At 41.4% G+C, this 19557-nt stretch overlaps 1 protein-coding gene across 2 annotated transcripts in view; it reads left to right on the forward strand.

The window, feature by feature from the left end:
- Positions 1–19557, forward strand: part of KAT6A (lysine acetyltransferase 6A) — a 101586-nt gene that overhangs the window by 17221 nt on the left and 64808 nt on the right. The gene's annotated exons all lie outside the window — the stretch shown is intronic.

A 19557-nucleotide genomic window follows, 5' to 3' on the forward strand; every position in this document is an offset into this window, starting at 1 on the left:
CTCGGTGCTCCTCCATGCGGCGCTGCTCAGAGCGTGGCCCCAGGGCCAGGAGGAGCGGCGATGTCCCTGGAAAACTTGTTTGCGGTGCAGATTCTTGGGCCATTCTCACGCCTACTGAATCAGACACGGGGGGTGGGCACAAGAGTTTGTAGGTTAATAAGCCCCCCAGTTGATTCTGAGGCGTGCGTGCGGCTTGAGAATCTCTGCACGTTCCCGATAACCTGGCGTTCCTCAGGCCCACCATGTTTCCTCCTGCTCCTTTGTTTCTCTCCTGTCTCGATTCCTTTTCCCCTCTTCACCGCTCAGCCCTTACTTACTTTGAAGACAGCCTCGGCATAGCCTAGACGTGTTCTCTGTTCCCTGTCACCCGTCTTGCTTCCAGGCTGACTTATCCAGGAATGGCTTCTCCCTTCTCCACTCCCTCCTTCAGGCCCCTCACGTACTGAACACCCCTCCTCGTAGCCCGTTTGCATCACGTGGGTAGTGACCTGAGGGTCTGGTTGTCCATCTCTGTACCCCATCCATCGCACCGTGTCTGGTGCTTTGCACCTATTTATGGAGCATCTTCCAGGTGCCAGCACAGTAGTCAGGTCCTGAGTGAGGGAGCTGCAGCCCTGACATTAACACTCCAGTGTCTGGGCTCTGGCCGACGGAAGCAGGACTCAGGCAGTGTGCCGTGGAGAGGCAGAGGGGGTGGGGAAGGTGAGGGAGGCCTTCTCAGAGGAAGTCACATGTGAGCAGTTAGAAAGCGGGGAAGCAAGTGGGTGGGGTGGGAAAGAGAGTGGTTCCTGCAGAAGGAACAGCATGTACAAAGGCCTAGAAGCAAAACATTGTGGGCCCACAGTAAACGTTTAATTGAATGTGAATTTAAAAAAAGCAAGTCACATGTCTAACTTCTGAAGTGCTACGCTCTCCCCAGCAAACTTTAGTTAGCCCTTTATAAGCTGCTTTTATATTTGATATGCTTTCTTTGAGCTGATGTTTAGAGGGCAACCTCCAAGCCAGCGGAATACATTTATCTTTTTTCTTTCTTCCTTCCTTTTTGCCTTTTTTATGGTAGAAGAAAGAATTTATCTGAAGCATTCTTCTACAGAGTGAGGGACACCTCAGTGCTAGCAGAGGTAAACACATTCCTTTTATTGCATAAGAATAGGCCAAGATTTTAAGCAGGCAGCTTCAAATTAAGGGCACTGACGAAGCATGTCTGTAGGAAGGCTGAAAGGTGGCCAGCGTGGCCATCGCGGCTGTGGACACTCCTGTAGCCCTACTCTGTTGCTGCCACCCCAGGCTGCTTGTCGCTCTCATTAACCCTCCGTTTTAAGGGCATCAGTCCTTGGTTAATGTGCTATGTAAGGTCCCTTTTTGTAGCTGTTGAATGCCTGCTTTTGTCTGTATGAGACTTTATATATGTGCTTTTTAGTAAAAAACTCATCTTTTACTCTCAGAATGCTTTACAAGTAGGTTGGCTCCATCAACTACTAATTTTGGAGAAGGAAAAAAATACACAGTTTTGTTTCTGATAACTTGAGCAATGCAGACAACTTCTATCGTTAGCCTAGAAAGTTAAAGAAGGGAAAAGAGGAAGTCTTTTCCCCCAGAACTTCATATGGGTGGTAGTAACATGTTCTGAAGTATTCCACAGATTGAAACGGGGTTTGCTTTCATACATATTTTCTTTTGACATAGTATTTGTAGCAAGGTAAGCAGTCCAGGTGCTGTGGTGGCCAGGTTTTGCTTATTCAGGATTGTGTGGTTAGTTAAGGGAATAAATAGAACTAGAGCCAGATCTCTGTCTCTTTTTTTTGATGGTATCTTTGGTTTGGGTTATCAGGGTGATTGTGGCCTCATAGAATGAGTTTGGAAGTTTTCCTTCCTCTGCAATTTTTCGTAACAGTTTAGGAAGGATAGGTGTTAACTCTTCTCCAAATGTTTGATAAAGTTCGCCTGTGAACACAGCTGTCAGGCCCTGGAGTTTTGTTTGTTGGGAGGTTTTAAATCATGGTTTCAATTTCAGTGCTTGTGATTGTTCATATTTTCTGTTTCTTCCTGAACCAGGTCTCTTTCAAGCCCAATACTCTTTCAGCCACATTAGGCTGCCTCTTGTTCATGAAAATGATAGCGTTAAAAAAAAAGTGGGTGCTTCTTTAGCATTTTTAGTTACATACATCTGTTAAACCACCTATCAGCCATACATATTATTAACCCTTATACCAGGTCTTAACACACTGTTAGATGCTCAGAAAATGCTTGTTGAGTGGAAATTGTCAGGTTTAAACTGGAAAGGGGAATGATAGAAATATGGTGGGTTTTTTTTTCTTCTTTTTTTAAGTATTAAGTCTCCTAGTGAACTTAGAAGCTGAAACCATTTATCTTCTTAAAATATATAGATAGAAGGGAGAGACAGTTTCTGATGTTTTCTGCAAATACTTGACACCTCAGCTGAAAAGTGCCTTCTGCTTTTTCCTTCAGGGTAATATTTGTTCTGTTACCCGTGTAGTGTTTTTGAAAGTTTAAGAAACTGTGTTTCCCCAACAGTTGATACATTCACTAGTATGTAAAATTTTAAGAAGTACAAAAGAGGAGTATTCCATGAGACATAGTCTCCTAACTCCAGTTCCCTAGCCGACCAGTTCTCTTCCCGGGTAGCCGTCAGTAAGTTTTGTTTGATTTTTACCTTCCAGAGAGATCTGTGTGTCTGTAAGCAGTCACTCTGTATATGCGTTTTTCCCTTTGTCCCCCCCCCCACCATTTGATAGTGTATCTTAACATTCTGTTCTGCACCCTCCTTTTTTCCCTCCCCGCTTAATGGCGTAGCTGAAGTGTATTCCATACCAGTACATGGGGTTTGGTGGTATTCCCGTGTGGGTCTGCCGTAATTCATATCACTAGTCCTGTGTGGATGGACACTTGTTTCCAGTGTTTTTGTGACCGTAGGTAGCACTCAATGAAACAACCTCCTTTGTATGTTGTTTTACTAACAAATTCCTAGAAGTGGAGGGAGATTGTGCAGAGCGTGTCTTTCTTTGTAGTTTTGATATTTCTAAGTTTCTCTCCATGGAGATGCACCCGCTGTGTGTATGAGAATTCTTGTTTCCCTACCCACTTTGGAACCGTTTTTCAAACCTTTTGATCTTTGGCGGTCTGATAAATGCGTAATTGTTACCGTTTTTGACTCTGTTTCACTTTCATTGGGATTTGCTCTTCTAGCCTAGTGACAGAGACAGCCTCTGATGTCCTCTGATCCACTTCTGAACGTTTCTGCTACTAGGCTGTTTTTAGCCTGATTACTTGAAAATATGCAGTTTTTAGAGATTGTTGTAAATCTTTTTTTAACTATTGCCTTAAACAATATGTAGGTGTTTTTGCTGAATCTCTTTTGTAAGCAGTGACTTATACGGACAGATTTCTGTCGAGTAGAATGAGCCCCCTTTGCCCACCATAAAAATCTTAGCCTGTCGCTTTATTACTTCTGGCGAGGAATAGATGATTTAGTATGACCTTGTTCGTCAATCTTTTTAAGTGCTTTTATTTGAAAACACATAATTTTGAATAAATATTGTATGCTAGGTAATACATTTAGGTCATACCAGCCTTTTAAGGAAGGTTGTCTATTTTATAGAGGAAACAAAGGCTCATAGAGGTTGAGTGATTTGCCCAAGGTTGTATAGCTTTAGTATGTATGTGCCAGAGTGTAGACTCTAGTGGAGTGGTCAAAAGAAAAAACACTCTGAATTCAGAGTTGAGATGAACCGAAACTCTGGTAAACTGGTGCAGTGGTTTAAAGTGCTTCCTAAATTATTATATTATTAATAATTCCGATTAGCTTAGGGCCTATATTTAAGAGCACATATTTTGACCTCATCAATTATTGTTTGATTTTTAAATTACTTTACCCTCTATGAGCTTTAGTTCCTTTCCTGTAGAAGAGAAGTAACCACCTTATGCATCCAGCAACTGCCTACTAAAGATTGTTTCAAGCTTGAGCAAGTCATGGCTCAAGTGGTTCCTTTCTTTTTTTTTTTTGCCTTCACTTAAAAAAAATAAGCAGCAGGAAACAGTGCTGATTTCCCTCTCCTTTCTCCAGAAAATACCAGAACAAAACCAAACAAATCGATTTATTAACCCGCAAAATACTGCCATCATATTTTAAATACTGAAGTTTTCATGAACACATACTCACTTTCAACAGGACATAGAAGCAGACGTCTAGATAGATTAAAAAACATATTTCGTACATCTATACTCCATTTAAGTTAGGGTGGATATTCTCTGGTCATATTCTTGTAGAAATAGGGACAATATATGACAGTCCCTCAATTTGGCCTTGTTTTTTAATAACAGTATTTCTCTCTTCTCTAGTAAAAATAACAACCAAAAAACCAACAACCCTCTCCACCCCCACCCCAGAAAAGTTAACCCCCTTTATTAAAGTTGTCAAAATAAATCTGTATTTTGTATCTTGAAGTTCAAGATTAGAGTAAGGATGAAGCCTTAGAGCTGTTGTTTTTCATCATGCAAAGCAACATGACCCATATTGAAAATCAAACCAAGGGCTTTAATGTAATTAAGCACCATGTTGTATAGCACTGCTTCTCAAATTTTCATCTGGAGATCTTGTTAAAATGCAGTTTTAGGTCTTTACCTGAGATTTTGCATTTCTAACAAGCTCAACAATTCCACTGCTGCACAGAACACCCTTTGAGCAGCAAGTTTCTGTAGGACTGAATTTCTCCTTTACTCTTGACTGATTGTCCTAAGTCATATGCTTAATTTCAGATACTCAGCAGATTTCCCCTGAATGTCTATGTCCCAGGCACTGTGCTAGGACTGGGATTGTAATGAGAATGCTAGGGAGACACTGCTGTCAGTCAAGGGAAAGCCATGGAAGTAAAAACAATCAAGTAGTGAAGTTGTGATGGACGTGTCCAGGGAACTCTGAAAAAATCTAAGTGCAAAGCTACTTTTTAAACAGGTTTGTGAAGATCCTGAAACTGGGTTGTCTGATATGTTGTCATCTAAGTTCTCAATAGATGTAAAGTGAAACTGATTGAATTGTCAGTCTAAAACAGATGTTGGCAAACTTTTTTTTGGTGAAGGGCCAGATAGTAAATATTTTGGTCTATCTGACCACTGTGGTCTCTGACCCAACTACCCAGCTCTGAGCAAAGCAGCCACATGTGTAAGACTTTGCCTGTAGAACCGCTGGCAGGCTGGATGTGGTCTGAAGGCCACAGTGTGCCCGCCCTGTTTATTACACCTCGTATATTACACTCAGTTTTAAGTTGTGTGGAAAATAACTTAAAGTTAGAATGATTTATTTAAAAAATACACTGTCTTGGAATCTGTTCATTTACCTAGTGATACCCCTGAGAATGGATCATGCATGTAATTGTCATCTGTCCTGTGTATCATCGGGAAAAGATGGGTAAAGAATTATAGTTAATCCTCTTATTGAAGAGCAGCTCAAAGGCCCGTTTCATCCTTTTCTTATATGGGGAAAGAAGCTGTGACAGGTAAGAAGGGTTAGGGAGTTTCAGTACAGCTATGTAATGAAACATTTCCATAATTTACTTTTTCTGGCCAGTATTGAAAAACATGTAATTTCTGGATCAAAAGAGAATGACGTTGTTGGGTACTCAGCTCAGTTATTATCATTTAAAGTGATGAGTTTGCTTTCTGGTCTCGCCACTTAACTAGTTGTGATCTTAAGCAGAGAATTTATAATCTCTTTGCCCCTCAATTTCTTAGTAGGATCATGACCCTGAACACAGTTTTGGGGATGATAAGAAACTCTGTTTGATAGCACTGGTAAACAGTAGGCCCTCAGTAGATGTTACTTTCCCTCCCTTCTGATCTGCTTGAAAAATTAAGAAAAAATGTCTCTTGTCACATAAGAATGTTACAATTTTCTTGGAGGTAAAAAAAGTGATGGAGGAGCATGCTCAAAATAACATGCAGACAAATGTAAGGCCTCTTAATAGAGAAGTAAGTAGGTAAGAATTATTTAAATCTGAAACGGAAGTCTTAGAAATTCTTTCTATTCAAATTCATATTTTTACAGATGAGAAGAGATTGCACAATTTCCCCTGAGTATCTCTATGTTGTCTTTGTAAATAGGTAAAGAAGGAGACTAACATTCATCCATTAACCAGATATTACTGGCTCTTGGTTAGAAATTTCTTTATCTCTAAGCTAAATTCATCTTGTTTCATTTTAAACACTTAATAGCTTCCTTTGCTTATTTTGAACCCTTGGTAAATGTTGACTCAAATAATTTTATCTTCAGCAGAGATGAGGAGTAACTATAGTCCTGACTATAAATTAAATAATCTTGATTTATTTAATGTTGCCGCTAGGAACACATTTTTAATGACATATTTGTAGTTCTTTTAGCTTGGTTTTTTTTGCAGACCTAAAAATTTACAGTAGTATTAGTCTTTTTGAATTGCATCAGTAGAAGGGAATACTGGCAAGCCAAAAAATGACACATTATATATATGTGTGTGTGTGTGTGTATATATATATGTAATAATTACTGTTTAATGGCTTAACTCAGTTCTTTTCTGTCTTGGGTTATTGTAGTTGTCTTTCCTTCATTCATCCAATAACTAGTTAATGATCCCTGGCATGATAAATGCTGCGAGTTGAGCAGTGAACCAAATGGGTGCAAATCCCTGCCCTCATGGGGCTTGTGTTACCTGGCAGACTCCCATCTAGCCTTCTGAAACTCACGTCTGTACTGTCTGATTATTCTGTCTAAAATGCCTCGTCTTCCGTTGTTTAGAACCTTCAAGCCTGTTGGATTTCTGTTACTGTGTGGGTAAAATTCGAGCTCCTTAGCCTTTTTACAGCTTCATCTGTTGACACACTCTTCTTGACCCATGGTCTTTCAACATATCACAGTTCCTTGTAAGCACCATGTTCCCTTGCCTTTCAGTTTTTATATGTATTTATTTCTGTTTGGAATGCCATTCTTTTAGACATTCCTCCAGACAAAACCAAAAATAGCTAATAAACCTCCTTGACCGACCCACTACCGTTACTGGTTTGGTGAGATGACTTTCTTCCTGTGTGACCACAGCAAATATATTCTCATGGTATGTTCGGCATGCTGGTTTTTCTCCCTAGATTATGATAGTCTGTTTAGCTGCATCTCCTACTGGAATTAAAAGCAAATTGCTTTTTATTTCTTTATTTTTCAGTGTCTGTCAAGGGGCCTGGCTCATAGTTTGAAATATCCATTGAATGGTGAATGAAATGCACGAGCTTCTATCTCAGTACCATCAAGATGTCTAGAGAGTGTTGGGGGTTCATTCAATAAATCTTTGAATTTGTGGAGTGCTTACTAGGTGCCAGGCAGTAGATAAGTAGATGACCTGCTCTCAGATGAGTCTATGATAAGACTAACAACTTCCTCACTTTTTCAACAAGCTATCTTTTCTTTTATCATTACATACACACACATACACAGACATCATAAATAGTACAGATGAATCAGTAGTCTGTACTATCAAGTATCCAGTGTTGATGGTATCTCTTAAATACCATCAAGTTGGTATTGCAAGACAATTTTGGAGACCACAGTGAAACAGTCTTTCAGAATTGCTGCATCACTGACAGCTGGATGGTTCAAAGAGCGATCCTGTAAACGAACAAAACCACCGACAAAAAATGAGCACCGACAGCTCGGTACAGGAGAGTGTTCCAGAGGAGGCAAACTCTGAATTCCAAAAAGGCGCAAGACACTTAATTTTAATTACGTTTTTCTTTCTTGTTTGCACAAGATTAATATATGATAAAATATATCTAAATAAGAACACTTACAATATGTTTACATTAAAAATTTAAGTAATAAGAGTTTGGAAAGAACTGGAGCAGGGGAATTGGACAGATAGATGTGTGCGAAAGCGCTAGTATTTTTTGCACCCCTCAGAGATCCAAAGTTATGTGAATAGTAGCATACAAAATATATTTTAAACAACTGAGCTCATTAAATCATTGCATTTATTATCTTTAAAAATGTGAAGACTTCTAAATGGTTTCTTCCCCGGATAAAGAACAGAATTTTGACCTTTAAATGTTACCCTTGGAGAAAAATTTCTTCTGTTCCCCTACCTCTCACCTTTGTAGTAGAGCTATCTATCTACTTGTATATCTCAAATTTCACCAATATCCCTCCTTTTTTTTTTTTTTCAAATAATAGACTAGTCACTTTCATATTGTAGTTCTCTTTGACTCTTATTTTACACCTTGGCTTTTCTGTTTGTAACTGTTGGTCTCTCAAGTTGTTTTATGTTTATAGAGATGTTAAAAGTGTTTTGTATCCTCATGCTGGTGTTTTCAGGTCATGGATATGCATATGTAAATCTATGGTTTTGGAAAGGATTGTTGAAGTATAAAGTGTTTGTATATTTGTTATGAGGAAAAGATTTAATTAACCTTTGATGAGCCTTGATGTTAATTTTCATTGCTCCGTTTTAATACTAATTTTAAAACAGTAAGCAGAAGAGGGTTGCGTTTTCTAAATTGCTTCCTTGGTGTACCAGTTACTGAGTTTGTGTTCCGAGAACAGAGGAATCCCTGTCACAGTGAATTTAGGAGCAGTGCATATTCATAGGTCACATAAGCATATTAAAGGCATTGTGGAATCCCCACCCCTACACCGTTTTCACTCTGCTTAAATAAACCTGTTTGTATAAGGGAAGACACCTTCCCACCTCTTACTGCCCTTGAGATCTGTTTAGGAACCGCAGCGATTACACTTTTTCTGAGGCTCTAATATGCTTTCAGATCCTTGCCTTTTGGTTGTTAGTGGCAGGTAGAGTCTTTGCTCTTGCCTTCTTTTGCGGTGAAATATCTGTGGGAGTTTTTAATATTTAAAGGGGGGAAAGGAGCCAGCCATTGTCAGTCAGGAAAAACCTGTGGCTAGGGCATCTGTGTATGTCCGTGGGCAGACGTCTCTGCTACCTCTTAGTTCTTAAATGAACATCAGACTTGTTGGCTGTTTGGATTATTGGAGCAGGAATAAATTGATGTTCAGTTCAGTTTTTCATGGCATTGGAAGGGACAAAAAATGTTTAAAACAAAATTGTGATTAAATCAAAGTGCCTTTTTTTTTTTTAAAGAAAAAGTTTCAAATGAAGAAAAATATTCTTAAACATAAGTGTTTAGCTCAGCCTTTTTAATCACCTGTTTTTCTGTTCAGAAGATAGACTAATACGTATTCTAGGAATTGAAATGTCTCCAGAAAGCTTACAGGAAGTTGTGAACTGGCATTGCAGGCTTTTTTAGATGTACTCATTTGCAAGCACCTTGAAGAGAAAGTGTTCATCTTTATATTGCTCACAGGCGAATTACTTGCTTTATGTGTGGCGGTAATTCGTGTCCTCATTTATGGCAAGAAGGGCTTTGTGTTCGGTTATCAAGTGCCGCCTGTGTGTCTCAACACTGTTGATCACCTGGAGTCGCTGCTCAATGCGATTGCGGTATCTGGAAGGTTGTTCATGCAGTTGCCTCCTGATGCGTCTGGCCTCCTCGCTTCCCAGCTCTGTGTACCCCCTGCTCGCACGGGCTGAAGGGGTCCGGCTGTGAATTGCAGTACTGCTTGCTGTCGCACAGGACTGCTCGCTTGAGTCAGGACTCTTGAGTACAGAAGGGGCACAGATGTGGCCCTGACTTCATTGGACAGAGAATTTGTGGGTTTGACGTGCTGTATACAGGAGGCTTTGGTGTGTCTTTGTGGATGACACTGGTGGAGCATCTCTGACTGACGTGACGTTTTCCAGCCTGCTCTGTTCTTGTTGCTGTGGCGTCTCCCTTCATGCAGTGGTTCAGCCGTTTGAAATAGTCTCTTGAGGCTTAAGGACAAGGAGTAGTCGAAGAATTACCAACAGTGTTTCCTCAGCTAATTAAAGAGGCTTGAACCTGTAATCTGACCTACCCTAATCCTGAACTTGTAGCTGGGATTAATCATTGCAGTACCAAAGTATGTTATTCTGCTTCAGTTTCTGTCTCCTGTGTATGTGGATTTGTTCGTTCTCATTGTGTAGCACATCTCTGGCTTTCTTTGCGTGTGTGTGTGTGTATCTGCATATATATCTTTTTTCCTTATTTTGCTGTTCTTTTGACCTGTCTGTCCTTGTCTTACAGCTGTGATCTCTGCCCCACCCAAAATAAAACAGAAGCAGAAACTGATCATGCTGTGGGTTGAAGGTGTATTTGTTGATTTAATTTTATATATTTTGAAAAAGCCCAACAAACCCTGGTAGCTTGAGACTTCTCTTGGTATGTATTTTAAGAAAGAGCAGTTTCCTCAATCTCAGGCTAAACACGTGGCTGTTTTTCCTGGTGTATTTGCCTTGAGTTGATTTTTCTGTGACTTTTGGCCTTGGATAGCTATAGCAGGGGCACGGTGACTGTGAACGGCGCAGTAGCTCATTACAAGAGTTATGGCGTTCTTACAGAAGTGCTTTTGCCCTGTATCGTGTGGGGAGCAGTTCGGTAGGAGTGCTAACTGTAGCAGAGACTGGTAGCGCGTCTGACGGCTTTTTCTCACGTGTCACCTGCAGTCCAGCGGCAAACGCTTCTGGCTCTGCCCTCAGCGCGCAGAGGGTGATTTACACCAGTGTGGTGATTTACGGCCCCAGCCACACTGGCCCCCACTTCCTTTTGAACAACCTATCAGGGAAGAATGTTTTTACACATATTATTAAATGGTTGAAAAAATTTAAAGGATAATATTTCATACTTGGCAAAAATTATATGTAATTCCAATTCCAGTGTCTTTATAACGTTTTATTGAAGCACAGCCACACTTGTTCATGGCTTCTCTTTTCTCTTACACTTAACAGAAGAATTGAGTAGTTTTTGAGGCTTCCCTTGTAGCTCAGTCGGTAAAGAATCTGCCTGAAGTGCAGGAGACGCGGGTTCGATCCCTGGGTTGGGAAGATCACCTGGAGAAGGAAATGGCAACCCACTCCAGTATCCTTGCCTGGAAGATCTCATGGACAGAGGAGCCTGGTGGGCTGCAGTCCAGGGAGTCGCAAAGTTTCGGGCATGACTGAATGACTGAGTAGTTTTCAACTAATGTGGTTGCAACTAATGTGGCCTGCGGAGGCTAAAGTATTCACTACCTGGCCCTTTCCAGAAACAGCATGCCAGACTGTGCTTTAGAATACACAGCAGAATCCATCACTTGTCCCTTCCTTCCCCACTGCTCTCTGGGTCAGACTTTGTGACTTGACCATTGCTGTTGCTTCCTGATTATCTCCTTGCTTTTGTCCTTGTCCGCCTGTATCTACACAGTCAGAGGACTTTTTTTTAAATCAGATTTTGTGACTGCTTTGCTAAAAACCATCTAGTGGTTTACTGTCTTGCTCAGTAAGTGTGAAAAGTGTGTCGAATTTTTCTGTTGATGATTGTAGTGTAAAAGCAGACGTGGCAGTATGAGAACAGATGGACGTGGCTGAGTTCCAGTGAAACTTTATTTGCAGGAGCAGGTGCTGAGCTTGATGTGGCCTATCTAGATAGTGTGAAAGCGCCCCAAACCCTTTCCTTCCACGTAACACACCTTTGCTGGTGTATGTCCTCCACTTCTCCTCCTGCTGCCCACCAGCCACCGGACTTTGCTTTTATCCCTGGTGCATCCCTGCAGGAGCGTGCTTGCACATGCCGTGCCTCTCCTTGGAGCATTCCCACCACCACCCGCCTCACCCCCCAGGCAGTATCTGTTGGGTACCTGCTGTGTACCAGAAAATGTCCTCAACCTTTTGGGATTTACCTATGAGCAAAACCTAAAACTTAACACCTTATTCAGCTTGCCGCAGAAGGAGTGTGTGTGTGTGTGGAGACAGTAAAAATAAGATATAAAAAGTAAAGGATACCATATGTCATAAGGCACATGCAGTGGGAAAAACAGACTGTGCTGAGAGAGGCCTTGTGGGTAAAGTGACGTCTGCAGAGATCTCTGGGAGTGGCTGTGGGAGGGGGTGGTCTCCAAAGTCGGTGTTTGCATGGTTTGGCCACCTCCCCTTCTTCCTTGACTGCCCTGTAGAAACTGCAGCCTCTCCCTCACACCAGGGACTCCCTAGTGCCATTTTTGTGTTGTTTCTGTATGTAGTACTTACTGCCAGTTGACATACTCTGTATTTTATTTTTGTTCGTCTCCTCCTACCAGATCGTAAGCTCCAAGAGAGCTTTCTTTTTGATTCCTGGTTTTTACTTAGTGCCTGGCACATAGTGGGTATTCAGTAAGTATTTATGCAGTGAGTCAGTCTAGGTGAATTGATAACCCGTAGACTTTTTCTTTACCAGTAGTATTTTTATCATGCTTATCACCGCATGTATTTACCACTTCTTGGTAAGAAATAGGTTGCTGCTGCTGCTGCTAAGTCGTTTCAGTCGTGTCCGACTCTGTGCAACCCCATAGACAGCAGCCCACCAGGCTCCCCCGTCCCTGGGATTCTCCAGGCAAGAACACTGGAGTGGGTTGCCATTTCCTTCTCCAAATTGGGTGATAAATAGGGAAGCATGGGGGAAGGAAATTCAGCAGCACCAAGAACTCTTCAAGATGATTTTGTTTCTTTTTAGATCAAATGGCTACATATGTATAGTTAGAAAGATACCATTAAAAAAAAGTGATGTTGAGACTTCCCTCCTGTCCCAGTGATTTAAGACTCTGCCTTTCCAATGCATTGGGTATGGATTTGATCTCTGGTTGGGAAACTAAGATCCTCCATGCTGCAGGGTGCAGCCAAAAAAAGAAAAATAAATAAAATTTTTAAAAACTTTAAAAAGTGATGTTGGAAGGTGGTTGAAGGAAGGGACAAAAGCAAGGCTGTGCTTAGTGATACATCTCGATAGGCAGTGACCCGGATGTCCTGCTTCTCAACAGAAACGCCCATAAGGAATTCCGCACGCCCCACCCCTTGTCCCGCATGCCTCTCTTTGTCAATTAAAAGTAGCCTTAACACAGGTGATTTAGAACAGGGGTTAGCAAACTAGACCCAGCCTGTGGGCCAGATCCTGTCCAGGACCTATGTTTATATGGACTTTTAGCCAGTTTTTTATTTTTAAAGGGTTATTAAAAAAAAAAAAAAGACTACGCTGTAGGCTTTACGCGGCCTACAAAACCTAATACTTCCTGCCTTCCTACAGAAACAGTTTGCTAACCTTTGACTTACAGGTAAGGCACCTTCTTGGTTGCTTACAGGGTGGAAAGATACTTCTCTTTGGTGGTATTCATAAATAGCAGAACTTTAGATTTGGAGCAGGTAATCCGTCTTGCTTGTTTCAAAGGTTGTGTTGAGACCTGGAAAGCTCCCTTAACTTTCTGGGGTAACACAGCTTTCTAGGTATAGACCCCGAGTCCCTAGCTCATTATTTTTTATGTACCTTTTTCATATCAGTAAAGAGTGGTGTTCCCTCTTTTGTTATGTCTTAGGCAGACTATTTTCTTCTAAGCCTAATTTTTATCATCTGTGAAACTGAGAAATTGATACTGTAGGCATTCTGTAATAATTAAATAATGCTATAAGGTACAAGTATACAGTTAGAAGTGCTCAACAGATCATAGCTACTTTATTTCATTGTGGTGTAGTTAACAGATTTCTGGTGCCTAAAAGTCATACCCCTTTCCCTGCCCACACACATTTTTTAGGTGGTAGGGTCACTCCAGTCTCCACCTCCATCCTCATGTCAGCTGCTCTCTGTGTGTGTCCCGTCTCCCTCTGTCCTCTCTTATAAGGATAGATATGATGGCTCACATGGCAATCCAGGATAAATGCATTATCAGAGTGCTTCATTTAATCACATCTGCAAAGATCCTTTTCCAAATAAATTAACATTTACACGTTCCTAGGATTAAGACCTAATATCTTTGGGAGCAGTCATTCAGCCTGCTACTGTAGGTTTTCATTTCACTTGGGTAAACACCTAGGAGGGAGACTGCAAGGTTGAATGATAAAGGTATGTTTAACTTTATAACAAACTGCCGGGCTGTTTCCACAGTGGCTGTGCTGTTTCACATTTTCACCAGCAATGTTTGAGTTTCATTTGCTCTGCATTCTAACACTTGGTATTGTCATTTAAAAAGTGTTCTAATAAGATATATTATTGTGATTCAATTTGCATTTCCCTAGTGATCAGTCATGTTGAGCATCTTTTCATGCGCTTATTTATTTACGTCTTTTTCAGTGAAATGTCTGTTCAACCATTTAAAAAATTAGGTTATTTTCTCAGTTGAGTTTGTTCCTTTTTTCACAACTTTGTTCTCCCCAAGCTCATCCTGGGCCCCAGGGACTTAGGAAGATGTTGGTGCTTTTGTAATCCTTGGTATTTCTTAGATTTCATTGCTGCACACTTTCCTTTTTGAGCTTCTAAAACTGAAAAGACTTGAGTCCTTTTCTAGCTCCTGATAGATTTACTTTGTAAAAGAGGTAGAATCTAAATAAGCCTGTGGTGGGTGTGTTGGTCGGGTCTGTGGTTGTGAAAGAGTGATTTATTCATGCGCGTGAAGGAAGGGAGCTGGCTCTCAGGCCAGCTGGTCCAGGACTAGAGAACCGCGGATTCTCGCTTCTCTCCTCTGCCACTCTCTGTGAATTGGTTACGTGGTCTCCTGTCTCAAACAGGTTTTCTCTCACTGGTTGTAGGTCTCTTAGAACTCAGATCCTTCCACTCTAGTGACCCTAAAGGAAAAAAAGGATCCTCTCTTCAGACTTTGTTCAGAAAACCCCTGGGTTTTCAGCATGAAGGCATATGCAGATCAGTAAAACAGTCACTCTACCCTACTTGAACATCTTAGCTCAAGTTTAATGGGAACAAAACAAATTCTTGATTTCTTCCTTCTGTTTTTCCCCATAGTTTTCTTTATATCAGTAAATCCACCCTTTCTCTATCAAAACCAGAGAACAAGAAGTCCTCCTTGATTTCAGGCATAGCCCTCTTGTATATCCAGACCATCACCCTTGCTTGCTCTCTGTAACCACACTTCTCTTTTTTAGTTTTCTCAATTTGCCGAGCTCTTCTTGAGGCCTTTGCACCTGCTGTCTGTTTCTGTGTGTAGTGACTTACCCCTCCAGGGTGTAGCTTCTTCTCTACCATAGGCCTCTGCTTGAGTGTCACCATCTCGGAGAGGTCCTCTTTCTGAGGCATGTAGCTCCTCCTTCATTCCCATCTCTTTCCAAACTCTTTATTTGCTTCCCAGTACTCCTTGTAACAGCTGAGAGTCATTTGATCCATCTTCCTCACTTGGATTTTGTCTTTTCACCACCAGGCTTTACCTAGTTTGAGTTTGGGGATTGCCCTGATTACCTCTGTGTCTCCGGTTCTAGTTCAGTGTGGGGCATATGGGGGACGTAAGCATTTTTGAATGAATGAATCAGAATGCCTTTTACAGTTGGCCTGACTTGGGTTTCGTGCTCTCTCAGCGTGGGGCGTTGATGGATGGACAGAACTCCAGTAGCACCACAATAGGCTCCAAGTGAATCCCTGTTAAGGTGCCACACTTAATGTGTTTTTTTTTTTTTTTTTTTAGTTTTTCTAGTAATAATGATTAATTCTGATATCGATCATTGGTTTTATTATTTTTATTTGAATATGAATAATTTCTAAGGGTTGTTTGTAGGCATCGGTCTCAACCAAGTTTAAAATCTTGATTTAAAGAACAGCCAGAAGAGTCTGACGGCACTCTCTCCGCTAACACTCAGTGTGGTGTGGCCGTGCTGTGGGCCAGCGAGGTGTTTGAAAACATCAGTAGCAACATTCACCTTCGTGCTGCTCTGTTGTGCTTACCCTGGGAAACTTCTGTTCAGCTTCTTGTATCGTCTCTTCCTGTCACTTTCCTCGTGATGGTCTGTTTATTTGCTGCTCTGTTAATCAGCTCTGGGCAGTTCAAGACAGAGAGAATCTGAAGTCAGGAATGTTTGCAGATGCAGTAGAACACAAAAGGTTTATAACCTGGCTGGGAACGAGTCCTGAGTTAGTGAGGTTTAAGGTGATCATATAACTTGACGTCCAAAGCAGGGTGTTTCTGAGCTGAAAGGGAGTGCTGAGAAAACAGTTATAACCTGGACCTTCCTACAGATCCCAGTGATGGGGAGGTGACAGTCTGTTGTTGCAAGGTGGGTTGGGGTGCTCCGAGCCTGAGAGCTTTGGGTGGGGAAGAGGCTGGCCACTTGTGGCCGTTGGTTAGTATAGATCAGCTAAGACCATGGCATCCGGTCCCATCACTGCATGGCAGATAGATGGGGAAACAGTGGCTGACTTTACTTTTCTGGGTTCCAAAATCACTGCAGATGTTGATTGCAGACATGAAATTAAAAGATGCTTACTCCTTGGAAGGAAAGTTATGACCAATCTAGACAGCATATTAAAAAGCAGAGACATTGCTTTGTCAACAGAGGTTGTCTAGTCAAGGCTATGGTTTTTCCAGTGGTCATGTATGGATGTGAGAGTTGGATTGTGAAGAAAGCTGATCGCCGAAGAATTGATGCTTTTGAACTGTGGTGTTGGAGGAGACTCTTGAGAGTCCCTTGGACTGCAAGGAGATAGAACCAGTCCATCCTAAAGATCATTCCTAGGTGTTCATTGGAAGGACTGATGCTGAAGCTGAAACTCTTAATACTTTGGCCACCTGATGCGAAAGAGATGACTCATTTGAGAAGAACGTGATGCTGGGAAAGACTGAAGGCAGGAGGAGAAGGGGATGACAGAGGATGAGATGGTTGAATGGCATCACCGACTCAATGGACATGGGTTTGGGTGGATTCCGGGAGTTGGTGATGGACAGGGAGGCCTGGCATGCTGCGATTCATGGGGTCACAAAGAGTCGGACACGACTGAGCAGCTGAACTGAACTGAGAACATTTTCATCATCACGGAAAGTATCATAGAAAGTTCAGTTAAGAACAGTGTTAAAGAGGGAGCCAGGCAGGGCTCTTGGTTTCCCGTAGTCTTTCTGAAGACTGAGTGTACACAGCGAGCCAAGGGGTCTGTAGATCTGTCCCAGTTAGGAGATGCCTTACGGATAAGGTCGACATCCTAGAATCTGAACCATTTTCCCATAGGAAGCTAGTTCTGTGTTTTGCTGTAATGTTCACTCAGAGAATGCATGGGCTGTTTGGTCTGCAGGCGCCTGGCCCACTGTCAGTAGGTTACTGCGTGTCTCCTGCACTAGTGTAGGGTTTTCCCTTCACAGCGTCCTGCCAGTTTGCCCGTTGATGGTTGCAGTACGCATGAGAGAGCAGGTTGGAAAGATAGACTTTGAGTAGTTTTTGAGTCATATTTATGTGAAGCAAATTGGAACTCTTAAATTAGAGGGAGGGCAGAATTTTATAGCCAAGTACGCACTGTAGAATTTTGTCTTCGCTTTTGAAATTCCAGTCTGTAATGGAGATGAATAGCTGTGACTGTATGTGGCATGACTGATTGTATAAAGATAAACTTATCACTCCAGAATTGGGTTTACCTTTTAAATTAGGTAGACATGTGGTTTTTCTTTAAAAAGATTTTCGCTTTTGACAAATGTTTTGTGGGAAAACAAAAAAACATTAAAAGTTGTATGACGATTGTAAAACACACACAGTCCCTTTGCTGCTGCTGCTAAGTCACTTCAGTCGTGTCCGACTCTGTGTGACCCCACAGACGGCAGCCCACCAGGCTCTCCCGTCCCTGGGATTCTCCAGGCAAGAACACTGGAGTGGGTTGCCATCTCCTTCTCCAATGCATGAAAGTGATAAGTGAAAGTGAAGTCGCTCAGTCGTGTCCGACTCTTAGCGACCCCATGGACTGCAGCCCACCAGGCTCCTCCATCCATGGGATTTTCCAGGCAAGAGTACTGGAGTGGGGTGCCATTGCCTTCTCTGCACAGTCCCTCTAGGGCCACCTCATACGTAACATTTTTAATGAAGACACTTTTGTTACACCTTTTAGTGTTTTTTTTTAACTTCCTTGTTATATGCGCCTTGAATAAATAGAACTATATATGGTTGTTCAGTGACAGTCACAGTTATTGTGAAATTTCTTGAGATAACAGCATTAAAAATAGTACTTAAAATTATTCCTCCAGAAAGGAGCGACAGTGCCTCTATGTTTCAGTTCAGAGTAAGTAGTGGTTGCCGTTTGGTCTCACTTAATCCAGTCAGACAAGCTATCTCTGTTTTGTGGCGAGGGTGAGTGGAGTAGCGGTGACTGGCTGTGTTTCCAGCGGCTGGCTGAGCGAGACCCTCAGCGTCACAGTAAAGGGGAGGGAAGGTGTGTGGGCGACCCTTGGAGTTAAAAGCTGGCCTTGCACAGGGCACAGTGCATGTAGTCATACGCTGGGTAGCTCGTCAGAAATTTTTTTTTCGGTCAAAATTTGCTCTGTAGACATAGTTGTGTTCAATTTTTGTGATCTGTTTTTATGTATCAACTTTAAAACTTTATCAGTTTTAAAATGGGATTTCCTTCTATACAGATTTTCTAGAATGGTACCCATACAGATGCCATTAACTGCATGTAGCTAATTCCATTTAAAAATTAAAAAAAAAATTAATGTGGCTACATTTCAGATACCTAGTGTCCCACGTGTGGCCATTGGTTAGCATAGATCTAGAACATTTTCAGCATCACGGAAAGTATCATGGAAAGTTCAGTTAAGAACAGTGTTAAAGAAAGTATCACAGGAGGACAGGGTGTGTTTTTTCTTATTAAGCTTTAGGGGTTTTTGGAGTTAAAAATGTTAGCTTTGAATTATTTATCCTAATGAGCTGGGCTTTATGATTTACTATCTATGAATCAAGCTTGTCATGCTCACACTTGCCCTAATCTTTTATTAGTCTCTCTGACTCTGTGTAAATCACTCAGACTAGGCTGAGGTATTTGGGGCTAAGTAATACAAAATTTGCAGATGTGTTTTATGTTGTTAATGTTTAACATCTTTTAAACCTTAAAGCTTAACATCTTCCTTGTCAGTAGAGCTCAGATAATGAAATAATGACTACATGGAACTTGAATTAATTGACTGGGGTTATGAAGTTAACACTTTGAATCCTAATGAACCTCTTGGTCCCAGCAGAACTCTTTGCTCCGTTTTGAAGTTATCTCAGCTTCAACTTTGCTTCAGACGCTATGCCCTTAAAGGCAGGACTCTCAGCTGAGCGCCTCGTTGATCAGTCCACCTGTTCTGTCTTTCCTTTGGTCCGTCTCTGTCTCACGTTATTTTCTAATTTGTTTATGATTGCCCAGTGCAATTACCCTTAACTAGATTATGAGCTCCTCGAAAGTAGGAAACCTACGGAACTATTTTGTGTTTAAAATACCTGTACTTTTAGACATTAAGAACTGAAAGAAACTTTGGAGATAATCATGGCAAATATTTTCATTTTATAAATAAAGAACATGACAGGTCAAGTTGCCCCTCTTTGGAGAACTTGGACCACAGAACTTGGATAGCTTCCTGTCAAGCTGTCTCCTTAATTAGCTGATTTTAAAATTTAAATTGAAGGAAGTCCTAAGCACAACTGTTGGTTGAAGCTACTATATTTTTGTGTATAAACTATGTCAGTGTAGCGCAGAGTTATT

Source organism: Moschus berezovskii, chromosome 26 (genome assembly GCF_049115385.1).
Source record: "Moschus berezovskii isolate FMDL1 chromosome 26, NW_MosBer_1.0, whole genome shotgun sequence".
Taxonomy (NCBI): domain Eukaryota; kingdom Metazoa; phylum Chordata; class Mammalia; order Artiodactyla; family Moschidae; genus Moschus; species Moschus berezovskii.